The sequence below is a fragment of the Haliotis rubra genome, unplaced genomic scaffold (genome assembly GCF_003918875.1).
Source record: "Haliotis rubra isolate DU_JTF1 unplaced genomic scaffold, ASM391887v1 Scf1813, whole genome shotgun sequence".
Taxonomy (NCBI): domain Eukaryota; kingdom Metazoa; phylum Mollusca; class Gastropoda; order Lepetellida; family Haliotidae; genus Haliotis; species Haliotis rubra.
In genome coordinates this window covers 21,986-34,759 of record NW_025765796.1, presented here as the reverse complement: position 1 = coordinate 34,759, position 12,774 = coordinate 21,986, and the positions used below count along the sequence as shown (strand labels likewise).

Below are 12,774 nucleotides of genomic sequence, written 5' to 3'. Positions count from 1 at the left end.
TGGGAACACATCACAGGTGTAGTCATTTCGCTATGAAAGGATCATAATCTTGAGCGCCAAATTTTACTGTATTTGACCCCATCGAAACATACCTCGCCTTGTTGTGTAAAGTTCATTAGAGTATGGTGTATCAGGCTACTTACTAGTTCACTGAAGTATGATTCTCCTTGTTGATTTAGGTTGGGTTGAGTTATGGTTCTACGTGTTACATACAGGTAATTGAGTTATGGTTCTACGTGTTACATACAAGTAATTGAGTTATGGTTCTACGTGTTACCCACAGGTAATTAAGGTATGGTTCTCCGTGTTAAATAGAGGTAATTGAGGTATGGTTCTACGTGTTATATACAGGTTATTGAGTTATGGTTCAGCCTGTCAAATACGGGTAATTGAGGCGTGGTTCTGCGTGTTAAATTATCGTAACTGAGGTATGGTTCCACCCGGTAACTGCTGTTTGATGAATTGCTGTTAATTGCTGCTCATTTGGATATTGGTATTCAGACCAAAAGACCTTGTAACTACCCTTCATTGTGGTGTGGTTATCCCTGTTGAGTGCGGTTCAGTCTGGTTGATGGCATTGTGCAATAATGCAACTGAAGGCCATAGATGTGTAATCTAGTCAAATGCCCACAGTCTGTCAAACATTCAGGTACCCGTAGTCCATCGAGGTACCCTTCAAAGGGTTTTGAAGAAGCGTAAATTATTGTCCCCCTGAGAAGGTATGTAAGTCCCAAGTCTTTTCCATACCACGTGATTTTAATTGTAGAATGTGTGTTATTGTGATATATGGCTAATTTTGATAACAATCGCCAATGGCTGAAGGGTTTATGTAAATCCAGCGTGGGGCCATGCAGGTAGCAAAGGTAGTGTAAGTCCCAATAGTCCCTAGTATGGTGATCAGCCTTCAGTTGCTGGTGATCTATGCCCCGTGTTTCATATTGTACTGTTATCTACATTGATTTAGCCTTAAAATATATTCAAAAACACCTCAAATACAAGCAATATACAATCTTTTCAGACTGTCTTTCGTGCCTTCGGGCCATTAAAAATTTTCTGACAAACATCCACTTTTAATTGAAATTATTGAATTATATAATGATCTTGCTACTGGCCAATACGACGTGGTCTTTTGTTGGTTACCCAGCCGCACTGGCATTTCTGGGAACACAATGGCCGATCTTGCTGCTAAGTCAGCACTCAACAAATCTGTGACACCACTTCTTATTCCACACTCTGATTATAAAGCTATCTTTATATCCGTGATCTGATGCAAAAGAATTTGGACACCCAAGGTATAAATAAATAACATGAAATAAAACCCTATATGGTTACACCTACTTTGGTTGTCAGTCTGAATTTGAGGAGGTCATTATGAGACGATGTCGTATTGGCCATGCTAGATATACTCATGAATACCTGTTCAAATAAGAAGAGGATCCTCCGTTTTGTATCCCTTGTGATGAAAGAATCACGGTCCAGCATGCCCTGCTTGACTGTATGGATTGTTCCATCACAAGGGATAAATATTTCAATGTCAAAACAGTGAAGGATCTTTTCAATGTTAATTATGATTCAATTATCGAATTTTTTAAAGAAATAAATTTTGATGAATAGTTGTAAATAGATAAATATTTTAATATTGGTAGTTCAATTGAGCAGCTGAGATTGTGAGTGGTTGTATCCTCATTGTGAGTGGTTGTATCCTCATTGTGAGTGGCTGTATCCTCATTGTGGGTGGCTGTATCCTCATTGTGAGTGGTTGTATCCTCATTGTGAGTTGTATCCACATTGTGAGTGGTTGTATCCTCATTGTGAGTGGTTGTATCCTCATTGTGAGTGGTTTTATCCTCATCGTGAGTGGTTGTATCCTCATTGGGAGTGGCTGTATCCTCATTGTGAGTGGTTGTATCCTCATTGTGAGTGGTTTTATCCTCATTGTGAGTGGCTGTATCCTCATTGTGAGTGGTTGTATCCTCATTGTGAGTGGTTGTATCTCATTGTGAGTGGCTGTATCCTCATTGTGAGTGGCTGTATCCTCATTGTGAGTGGTTGTATCCTCATTGTGAGTGGTTGTATCCTCATTGTGAGTGGCTGTATCCTCATTGTGAGTGGCTGTATCCTCATTGTGAGTGGTTGTATCCTTATTGTGAGTAGTTGTATCCTCATTGTGAGTGGCTGTATCCTCATTGTGAGGGGCTGTATCCACATTATGAGTGGTTGTATCCTCATTGTGTCTGGTTTTATCCTCATTGTGAGTGGCTGTATCCTCATTGTGAGTGGTTTTATCCTCATTGTGAGTGGTTTTATCCTCATTGTTAGTTGCTGTATCCTCATTGTGAGTGGTTGTATCCTCATTGTGAGTGGTTGTATCCTCATTGTGAGTGGTTGTATCCTCATTGTGAGTTGCTGTATCCTCATTGTGAGTGGTTGTATCCTCATTGTGAGTGGCTGTATCCTCATTGTGAGTGGCTGTATCCTCACAGGGGGTTGAAGTATTGTAAAATCATTGTCCTCCTGTGGGGGTACGTAAGTCCCAAAACATTCAAAGTACATTTAAACAGACCGTTATTTTTAACCGTAGAATATCTGTAGACAGCTGAAGGGATGAAGTAACTCCAGCTAGGGTCCATGCAGGAAGCAAATGTACTGTAAGTCCCCATGGTCCCAAGTACGGTGACCTACCTTCAGTTGCTGGCAATCCATAACCCGTGTTTTATATTGTATTGTCTTCTTTACTGAAAATGTTTAGTTTTACATTACAGTTTTAGTTTTACATTATAGTTTTAGTTTTACATTATAGTTTTATATATGTGATACTCTATTATTTTACTGTCCATCGTCGACAGGTTTTACTCTTCAAAATGTTTTCATCTTTATCTTATGAATTGCTTTCGTCACGATATGGCTGAGATATTGCGGATGTTACGTTAACTATTAACTCACTCACTCACTATATTGATTTATTTTTATGATAGGGTGCTAATTTTAAATTAAGAGCTGTGACACTCTAGTACATTTACTGTCCCTCGATGACAGGTTTTTACGTTCTGAATTTATAGATTATAATATTGATATAAATTAAATTTTTATCGTTACGATATAGCTGAAATATTGCCGTTGTGACGCTAAATATTAACTTCACCATCGAGGTACCATAAAGTCAGCTATCACCAAACCAGGTGCCTACATTTCACTGGTTATACAAAATCAGATTTTGGGTTTGGGCCCAACATGATTCAAATACCTGCAAAACTGTTTGATATACATGATTTTGAATTTGCAGAATGAAATCTACACAATCGCTGCAGATGGAACATGCACCAAAAGCGTCCCAACTGACGTCCTCCTGCCAGGCTGCATCCCAAATACGTGTCTACGTCACAATTGCTCTTTGTTTATGAAATTTCTACAGATGATTGTCATATCCTCTATTATCGTAATGTCGCTGTGTTATGGGGAGTTGTTCGTATGTGAATAATCTCGAGCTGGATACCACACACAAGTCTTACGTAATTTCTTTTGCATTTTAAACTTTGAGGTTTTACAGTAAAATTAGATTTTAATCGTCTAAAGTCCTCCGAAAATCTAGTGTGATAAACCTTCAGATATCGTCCATCTTGATGCCCTATTGTTTCAAACTGTTTCACGTTTTCAATTTGTTCTAAAGGTACATGTGTGTATGAAACTTTATGCTGTTGCCATCTAACAAACAGATCTAAATACAACATAAAAGTTTGTTGATAAATTAAATCATTTTTTCTTGCTTGGTAACAAAACAGATACTCATTTAAAACATTAACTCATTTAAATATTCCTAGGTGGACTTCTGTGCTCTTTTCCTTCCGGGATAAGGCTGGGATTATGTTTTTCGATACATCTGATGTAACTTATCAAATAAGACCCTGATGGTAGTTGACTTAAGTTTATATACAGAGTGATCTCGTGTACCTGTCACCACCCAATTAAAAGTAAACGCAGCAAAACCGTTCCATAGTCACTAGAATTACCCGACAAGAACACAGTCGATTGCGTGGTATCGAGTATACTCCCCAGCAAAAGTTTAGACTCACTAGTGTAAATGTAGCCATTTACTTATGTCAACTGTTCTAAAATAAATTTTGCAAAACTGTCCATACTGTTTAAAGGTACTGTTTACACATGAACTGATGTATTGTAAAACACATTTGTAACTTTGAAAAGATTATTGTCATGAGTTCAATAAATGATGAAACTCAGTGAAAATTGACGAATTCGTAACAAAACTTTACACCAAAACGCAGCTGTTCACATGCACGATACTTGCACATGCTTTACAGCAATTTGATGCATGATCGTCGTGCAATTCATCTGCAAAAGGTTTTCAGTTGGTTCCCCCAAGTTAGTGGAGAAATTCATCTTCGATGTAACCATACATATATACATAACATATAGTGAGTGCTTTAAGTGAGCCTAAACTTTTGATGGGTAGTATATTAAGAGCATGACATTGTGTTAATGAATCAGATAGTTCTCATACCTGGCCCCGGGGGTCATGAAAGTGACTTAAGTCTAAAAATTGCTTAAATATGTCATTTTGGTCTTAAGTCCAAAAAACTGTCTTAAATCGGAGATCACGTACATTTTTTAGTCTTAAAAGTTAAGACTAAGATCGTTTTTTGTCTTAAATCCTGAGACTGCTACCTACCAGTCTTAAGTCAATTTTATTCCTAGCAAACATGGCGGAGGTGATACGCGTTTTGCGACTTGTTAGACAGAAGGAAAGGAAAGAGCGAATCCCAAGAAAATTTAGGGATAGATTCAACCCTCTCGAATGTTATGGGGACGAGGAACTTTTCCATCGGTATCGTTTTAGGCGATCAACAATATTTTTTTTGGTAAACCTCATTAGTGGACAAATTGCTCACGAGACGAGGAGATCTTTAAGCCTTCCACCTGTGCTGCAGGTGCTAACCTTTTTTGCAGTTCGTAGCAACAGGGGCATTTCATGTGCTTGTTGGTGAAGCCTTACACATCAGCAAGTCGACGGCGGGTAGGTGTGTTCGGGGAGTGGCCGATGCCATTTGTCGTCACGCCGCCACCTTTATCAAATTCCCAAGTGGCCAGCGTCTACTAGACGTGAAAAGGAAGTTTCACGCAATCGCAGGTAATTAATTATTCTTTAGCACAATGATTCATAAATATAGATTTACAATTACTCTATAATATCGAACAATAATTCTCACTTCAAAAACAGACGCCATGACACTGTTGAAATGCCCGGCTCGACTAGAGTGACGTCCCCTTGATTGACAAGCATTCGTAACCATTCAAAATCGCACTATAAAATATTTCTAAAAATATATTTTAATGTGTGCATTTTAAGTATTACTAAAATCTTGCATGTGTTACATGTAAACCATTTCGCAATGAAGATTATCGTTCGGGACAGGGACAAGTCTTTCTGAGTGCGAACTGTCCATAGTCTATAATTGCCGATACTAATGCCACCTGTTCAGGCTGTTGAAAGCTGTGTGAACAAATACCGTAAATAAGTTAAAAAAATGATAATATAACAGGCAAACAATGTTAAAAGGTAAAATTATCTTTATGATTTTTCTTTCAATTTTAGGTTTCCCAAAGGTTGCAGGTTGCATCGACGGCACCCAGATTCGGATTATCGCACCTGTTGAAAATGAGCCTGATTTTGTAAACAGAAAGGGTTATCATTCCTTGAATGTTCAGGTAACCCAGAGCAATGTTGATTGTCTGACCTATATGCAATGTACCATCCATCTTTTTAATTTTAAAAACATTTTTATTAAAGGAGAAACATTATTAGACTACAAAATATTCATGTAAAATATTCTCAATTTTATTCATAATCACATAAACAATGAAGTATTGCAATTTGTAGAGTATTGAACATCAGACTTACTACCCTTCCCAAAACAATTCCATAAATTGTAATAATAATAAAACAAAACAAATTACTTGAATGTGTTCATAGGTGACGATTTTTTTAAAATGATTCTGTTACACCTTATATTTTACATAGAAACCCAATGACAACTTTACCATTATCGAAAAATTTAGTCAAAATTATGTAGAAATATATTTTAATTAGTTAACTTGAACAGAAAAGTTTCAATGTACTTTTAATGATTTCAGATGGTATGCGACCCCAATTTCCTCATCACTAACTGCGTGGCTAACTGGCCTGGCTCATGCCATGACTCGAGGATCTTCAGGGAAAGCAAATTGTCAGAAAACTTTGAAAATGGTAAAAGTATTTGTACTATGTACATGAAATTCTCTTTATAACAAGCATGAAATTTGACAAATTTGAAATTTTCATATCAATCACATGAAATTATGAATTATTTTGGATACAGGACACTTTTTTCCTCTATTTCAATTCACTGACATCATGAAATGATTCTTTTCCAGGACTACACGATGGCATTCTTCTCGAGATTCAGGCTACCCATGCGGAGATACTTATTGACGCCATACAACAACACTAATAATATTGGCACAAAGAAAATTTAACTCAGCTTTGAGTAGGACCGCGGGTACTGGTTGAACAGACCTTTGGAATATTGAAAAGACGATTTCCTTGTCTCTCTGTAGGTCTTAGAACAAATCCACCAAGGGCTTGCAAGTACATTGTGGCTTGTGTTATCTTACACAACATTGGTATATTACAGTCTGATATAGTTATCAGTGATGTGGAAGAGTTGACACTGCAAGGCCCTGACAATCAGTTTGTGGACTTCCATGTCAATGATGGATTTGGCATCGAGATGTAATTAGCAAACTTACTTTGCTTGAGTATCCCTGTTAGCTGCTTAGCTGCCAATAAAAGTGTAATTCAGTTGCAATTGTTCATGAAATGTTAAAAAATACACTTTTGAGACATGTAATAATGACAAAATGACATCACACCAGGGTTACAAGACAAGATTTTATTAGGTCAAAACTAAAATAATACATGTCATTGACAATATAGTGATCTTCAGTACATGTCAGGATTATACACACAGTATAAATTGTTATTATTATGCAATGATTATGATACTGTCCAAGAGCAAGGGTAGATATAGTATACACTTATAAGTATTCATGCTTATTTCTTTCATACATTACATAATAAATACATTTGTCAACGTTAAGCGTAACTTCATTTCCACTTTTCAGCATTCTGACAAAGTTAAACATATTTGCATTTCAGAGGAGACTAGAGGATAAATAACGCTGACATATTTCCTGATACTTAGGACAAATAAGTAATACATGATACTTGTCTTCAATGCCATGTGGACAAAAGGCACATTTCCTATCAATAAATGGTATTTTAGGTATACTCCATCTACCTTTCTCAATCATAAACATATGGGAACTGAGACGAAAACATGTCATGGCAGTTCTGTATTTTTTAACATCAATATTAGATAAATATTTCTCGAAACAAAGAGTTTCCTAATATAAAGATACAATCTGGTTTCACTTAAAGTTGACAACTGATGTTTCCACATTTGGGAATATGTATCTCTAACCCTCTGTGTATTGGGAACAAACTGAGCAACCCAAAACCGAACCTAAAAAGGGCATCTCTCAACAAACTTGCCCCCTTTTCAGTATTAGGATATACATTCAAACTATCCAATAATGAATTATATATCAGAACAATATATCTATTTGGGTTACTTCTCAAAATCTTAATCCAATATTTGATAATACGTACAAGCCTTAAAACTTTCAGAGGATATGTACCCAGTTCTCCATATAGAAATGATGACGGAGTTGACATTTTCACATATAGAATATGATTCATAAATTTTAAATGTACCCTTTCAATGGCATCGGCTCCCATAAAACGCCAAACCTCACAGCAGAAAGAATGGGGCAAACAACTGATTGAAATAACTGATATTGTACATCAGGAGTAACATATGCATTGATATGAAATTTTTTATATAAAGAACCAACTGCCTTTTGACCTTGTTCCGACAAAGTTTTCTGAGCCAGGGAATAACTTCCATGCATTGAAACTATTAAACCAAGACTTTTAAAATTTCTGACAACCTCAAGATTTGAACCATTAATGTCTAAGTTTCTGACTTTGCCTGCCTACCTCCTTTCTGAAAAATAACAATCTTAGAGTTTTCAGTATTAATAGTCAATCCCCATTTTGAACACTAAATATACATCATATCCAAACCATCTTGTAACCCTTCAATACTATTACTGAAGAGGAGCAAACGCACATAGAAATAACAACCCCCAGGTTGTCAACAGTAGATAATTACAGTTCATGTAGAATGGATATATTCATGGACATAGTATCTACTTAATAATGGAAACAAGTTCATGGACAAGGCTGCGTTGTTGTATTTGATGATAGTATTAATATTGATACTAATAACAATAGTAGTAGTAGGAAAAGTACTTTATGTTTATGACATCAGTGATATACAGAAAACTGTGCCTTTTCAGGCCTTAAGAGATCCGACACCATGTTATATTGCCATGAGTAAGAAACTGCATTGGTACAGTAGTGCAATTATGTCATGCTCTCTCATAGTACTTTCCAAATATAGACAGAAAAACACTCACATTATGATAAGTGTCACAAAAGTCAAATAGTGGTAGAAGGTATATCAAAGATTATCCAAAGTTGATCACGGTAATGACATAAACTTACCATATAGCCAAGACTGATACTTTCACTCAGTGACAATTATGATTATTTAGCAAAGACTATGACAATGCTATTTACATTTGTATTTTTTATTGTTTAACAAGTGTGCATTAAATATATCCCATTTCTGTGACATTCCAGAATAATTTAAGTAACTTTTAAACAGATAGAGTCAAATTCCATCATCAAAATGACTTTAACAATTGAAGCTAAATTTAGGAATATCTTAGGCTTTGAGAATGGATTTACCAATGTTACACATGTATAATATTTCTTTGTTAAAATGTATGATGATAATAACATTCTTTTAGGTACACATAGAATACGTTTAAAAAGAGTTCCCATCAATACAACATTGGTCAAGTTACAACAGCAGCTCAAAAAGAAGATTTTTGGGCATTTTCAATTTGTAGCAAAACCAACTGCTGCTGTAACTTTGCCAATTTAGTCTGTTCCTGAATGAGAACTCTATTTTCCTTTACCCTTTGTAGTTCTTCTTTCAAAATCAATTCTTCAGTCCTAGGTTTTGATTTTGGTAGGTTAACAATACTGGTATCAATAAAAGAAAAAATCTACAAAACAGCAGTTCTTTATTAATGCAAAATCTTCTTTAACTGCTAAACCAATATTATCTTTAGCATCTAATAATACCTAAAATGTTGTCATACATTACAACAAAAGAAATATTATACATGTCTCAAAAACTAGATATTCTAATTGCTGTCTTGAAGAATATTTTGATGATAATTTGTCTCTGATTGCTTAAGTGACTAACAGAATAATGCAATATTAATGCGCGACAAACAATACAATGTAAACTCATATTGTTATAATTCAAACATTGTCACTGATAGCGGTCTTCTTTATAATAGTTTATGTCATGCAAATATCAACACAGATAATGCTGATATACCTTTCACTATTTATTTTAATGACACTATCTTTAATGTGGTATTTTCTGTCTATATTTGGAGAAAGTACTATGAAAACATGTTTTATAATACTACCTGCAATAAATTTCTTTCAATAAACAATAGCACATGATGTAAGAACTGGCACGGACCTACTATTATATGCTGATATGCTACTACTGTGTTAGTAATCAACAGCCAATACTATCATCCAAAATACAACAACGCGGCTGCCATCCCCGTTCCCGTCATGGTGTCGTCACATGAACTAACAGTATCTACTGTTTAACTGCAAAATTCGACCTTTCTTTATGTGGGCCACCACCTAACCTCATTCAATAGTGACCCGAGAAGGAGTTGCAAAGATGGTTTGAATATGATGTAAACCTAAGGTATTTTGCCGAAAACAGGCAAAGTCTCGAAACGGTAATGTTCCAGAAGGTTGTCGAAATTTTTAAAGTCTTTGGTTCAACTGTTTCAATGCGTAATTTCGGCTCGAAAAACTTTATTAATTTCTCCGAAAGTTCTTTGTAAAGAATACATCGTATATATTGCTGCGATGTACAGCTGTCGGTTATTTCAATCGATTGTTGCCTGATAACACCTTTATTGATTTCGGCTATGAAGGCGAGGAGTACGTTAAGTATTCTATAATATTGAAATGTCGGCTTTCGTCATCATTCTATGAGAGCACAGTACCTCTGGTACAAGGTATGTAATATCGAAATGACCGGATGAAGCTGATGGCACAAACTCAGAACATTGTTCTGATATATAATTGGTGTATAATGAACGAGTTACAGGTTGAACACGTTATTGCTGGGGTAATACGTATTCTAAATGAAGCATCGGTGTCGGCACGAATGAAACCGAATTATATCTTTATTGAAACAACGTTTAAAATATTTATCTAATATTGATGTTAAAAATACAGAACTGCCATGACTCTAATTTTAAGTCTCCCGGTCCCATATGTTATGATTGAAAGGCCGAATGAGTACCTAAATACCATTTATTGATAGAAATGTGCTTTGTCACATGGCGTGAACGAACATCATCAATGATACTTTATTTGATCTGAAAATATCATCGGCGTCGGCTGTCACAAGCTATGTTGCTGTCGAGAGAATGCTGAAAAGGAAATAGTTGCGTTGCGTTCCGGCAAATATTTATTTGATATGCAATAATGAAAGAAAACCAGCATGATACTTATAGTCAGCATGCTATAATCTGCCGCTGCTTTTTCTTGGTTATTCGTCTGTCATTATATCTTTCTTGATACCGTATCACGACGTATGCTGGCGTCGCCATAAACCGATATTTGGTTTTGACCTAATAAACTTGTCTTCAGCTTTCCACTGATTGATAATCATTTTGTCATTAATACATGTCTCAAGAAAGGCCTGGGCACATTTCATGTTTATTACGGCTGAGCTACGCTTTTATTGACGGCAGCGGCAAAGAACTGGCGCGGTACATCTTAGGATGCTTAATCATCGTGACGTAGTCACAAGCTTGTTGTTCAGTCGTCGGCTTTCTTCACATCACTGACAACTTTATATCGAACGTAATATGTTGTCGGCGAATGCAATGCTGCAAACACTGATTCTTCAGGGCTAGAGATCGTCCGGATATTCGGCTACCCGGTGATACTCGGCTGAGTTGGTACAACGTGCGGTATTATTGGCGTGACCGAAAGATCGGCTAACGTAAAACACCAGTCACGGCGTGCCGTATTGGTCTGGAAAGAATGCGTTTCGTGTCGGTGGTGATCTGTATCGATAATTTCGCCAGACTGTATTGACGTATTTCAGGGCTACGTCGTAACATTACCAAGAAGAATTTCGTGACGCATGGTATAGCTTGCCATTTTCGAAGTTTTCGACATTTACTTTTCCTAATCACCGATAAGCAATGACCGGGCTTGACGATTGGTGCATATCACCATCGATGGCGCATTGACTTTCTTGTTCGGGGCCAACGGTAAATAACTGTTTCCGTAATTTTTGACTGAAATTACACCGATAATGGCCGAGGATGCGTTTCAAACCAGATCATTTTTAAAAATGATGCTACTGGTACATTCAATATTTGTTTTGTTTTATTAACCATTACCCGAATTTATCAGGTATTTTGAAGTAATGAAATCTGATGTTCAGCACGAATAACGTACTTCGTTGGGCATCAACGTTATGAATGAAGATATTTACGTAGTGTTTTCAACGGTCTGTCAATGTTTCTCGCTGTCAAAATGTTTTTAAAATTAGATGTTACATTACGTATAGATCGAACGGTCAACAGGCATTCGAGGAATTGATAACACGCATTTACAAAATCGAACCATTTCGGCACAGTGTAATCAGTCTGTTATCGACCAACGAAACTAAAGTGAAGAAAGATAAAGAACGGCGTTGTTTTGCCTGACCATATTATCATTTTTAACTTATTTGATGACTATTCACGCTTTTCAGGCGTCGACGATTATAGACTGAACGGTTCGCGCTCAGCGTCTATTCCCGAACATCTTCGTGCGAAAATATTTTGCATCGCAAACATGCACGGGTACAGTAATATGCGCATTAAGTATTTTTAAATGATACACATAGTGCGATTTTGATGATTTACGAGTAGCGTCGAAGGCGACCGGCATTTCAACGGTGATAAATGGCGTCTTGTTTTTGGTGGTAATTGGCTAAATCCTGTTATGGTCATTGTGCTGAGAATAGTGAGCCAACTTCCTTTCACGTCACAATGGTACGCTGACGCTTTAATTTGATGACTTGCAAATGACATCGACTGAACGCTACCCGCCGTCATTTTGCTGTCGTCAGACTTCGCCAGCTGTATGAAAATATGCCCCTGTTGCTTGAACTACTGAAAAGAACCGCGCGCCTGCGGCACCGAATTGAAGAACCGAAGATATATAGATAATTGACTATTGAGGTTTGCCAGCGATGATCGCTAAAATTTGATGCCGATGGAAAATAGATAGAGGAAGATTCGGTACGTAACTCTTTCGCTTCTGTCTGGCTGAATCTCAAACTTCAATCACCCTCGCCATGTTTTAACACTGAAACAAAATGACTTAAGACTGATGGAACGATCTTCGAGATTTAGACGAAACGATCTTGATCTTAACTTTGGAATTAAAAAACGCGTGATCTCCGTTGCGTTTAAGACAAA

General features: G+C 36.6%; 1 pseudogene; it reads left to right on the top strand.

Moving 5' to 3' along the window:
- Positions 1–4,715: 4,715 nt before the first annotated feature.
- LOC124273538 lies at positions 4,716–6,788 on the top strand (annotated as a pseudogene).
- Positions 6,789–12,774: the final 5,986 nt, after the last annotated feature.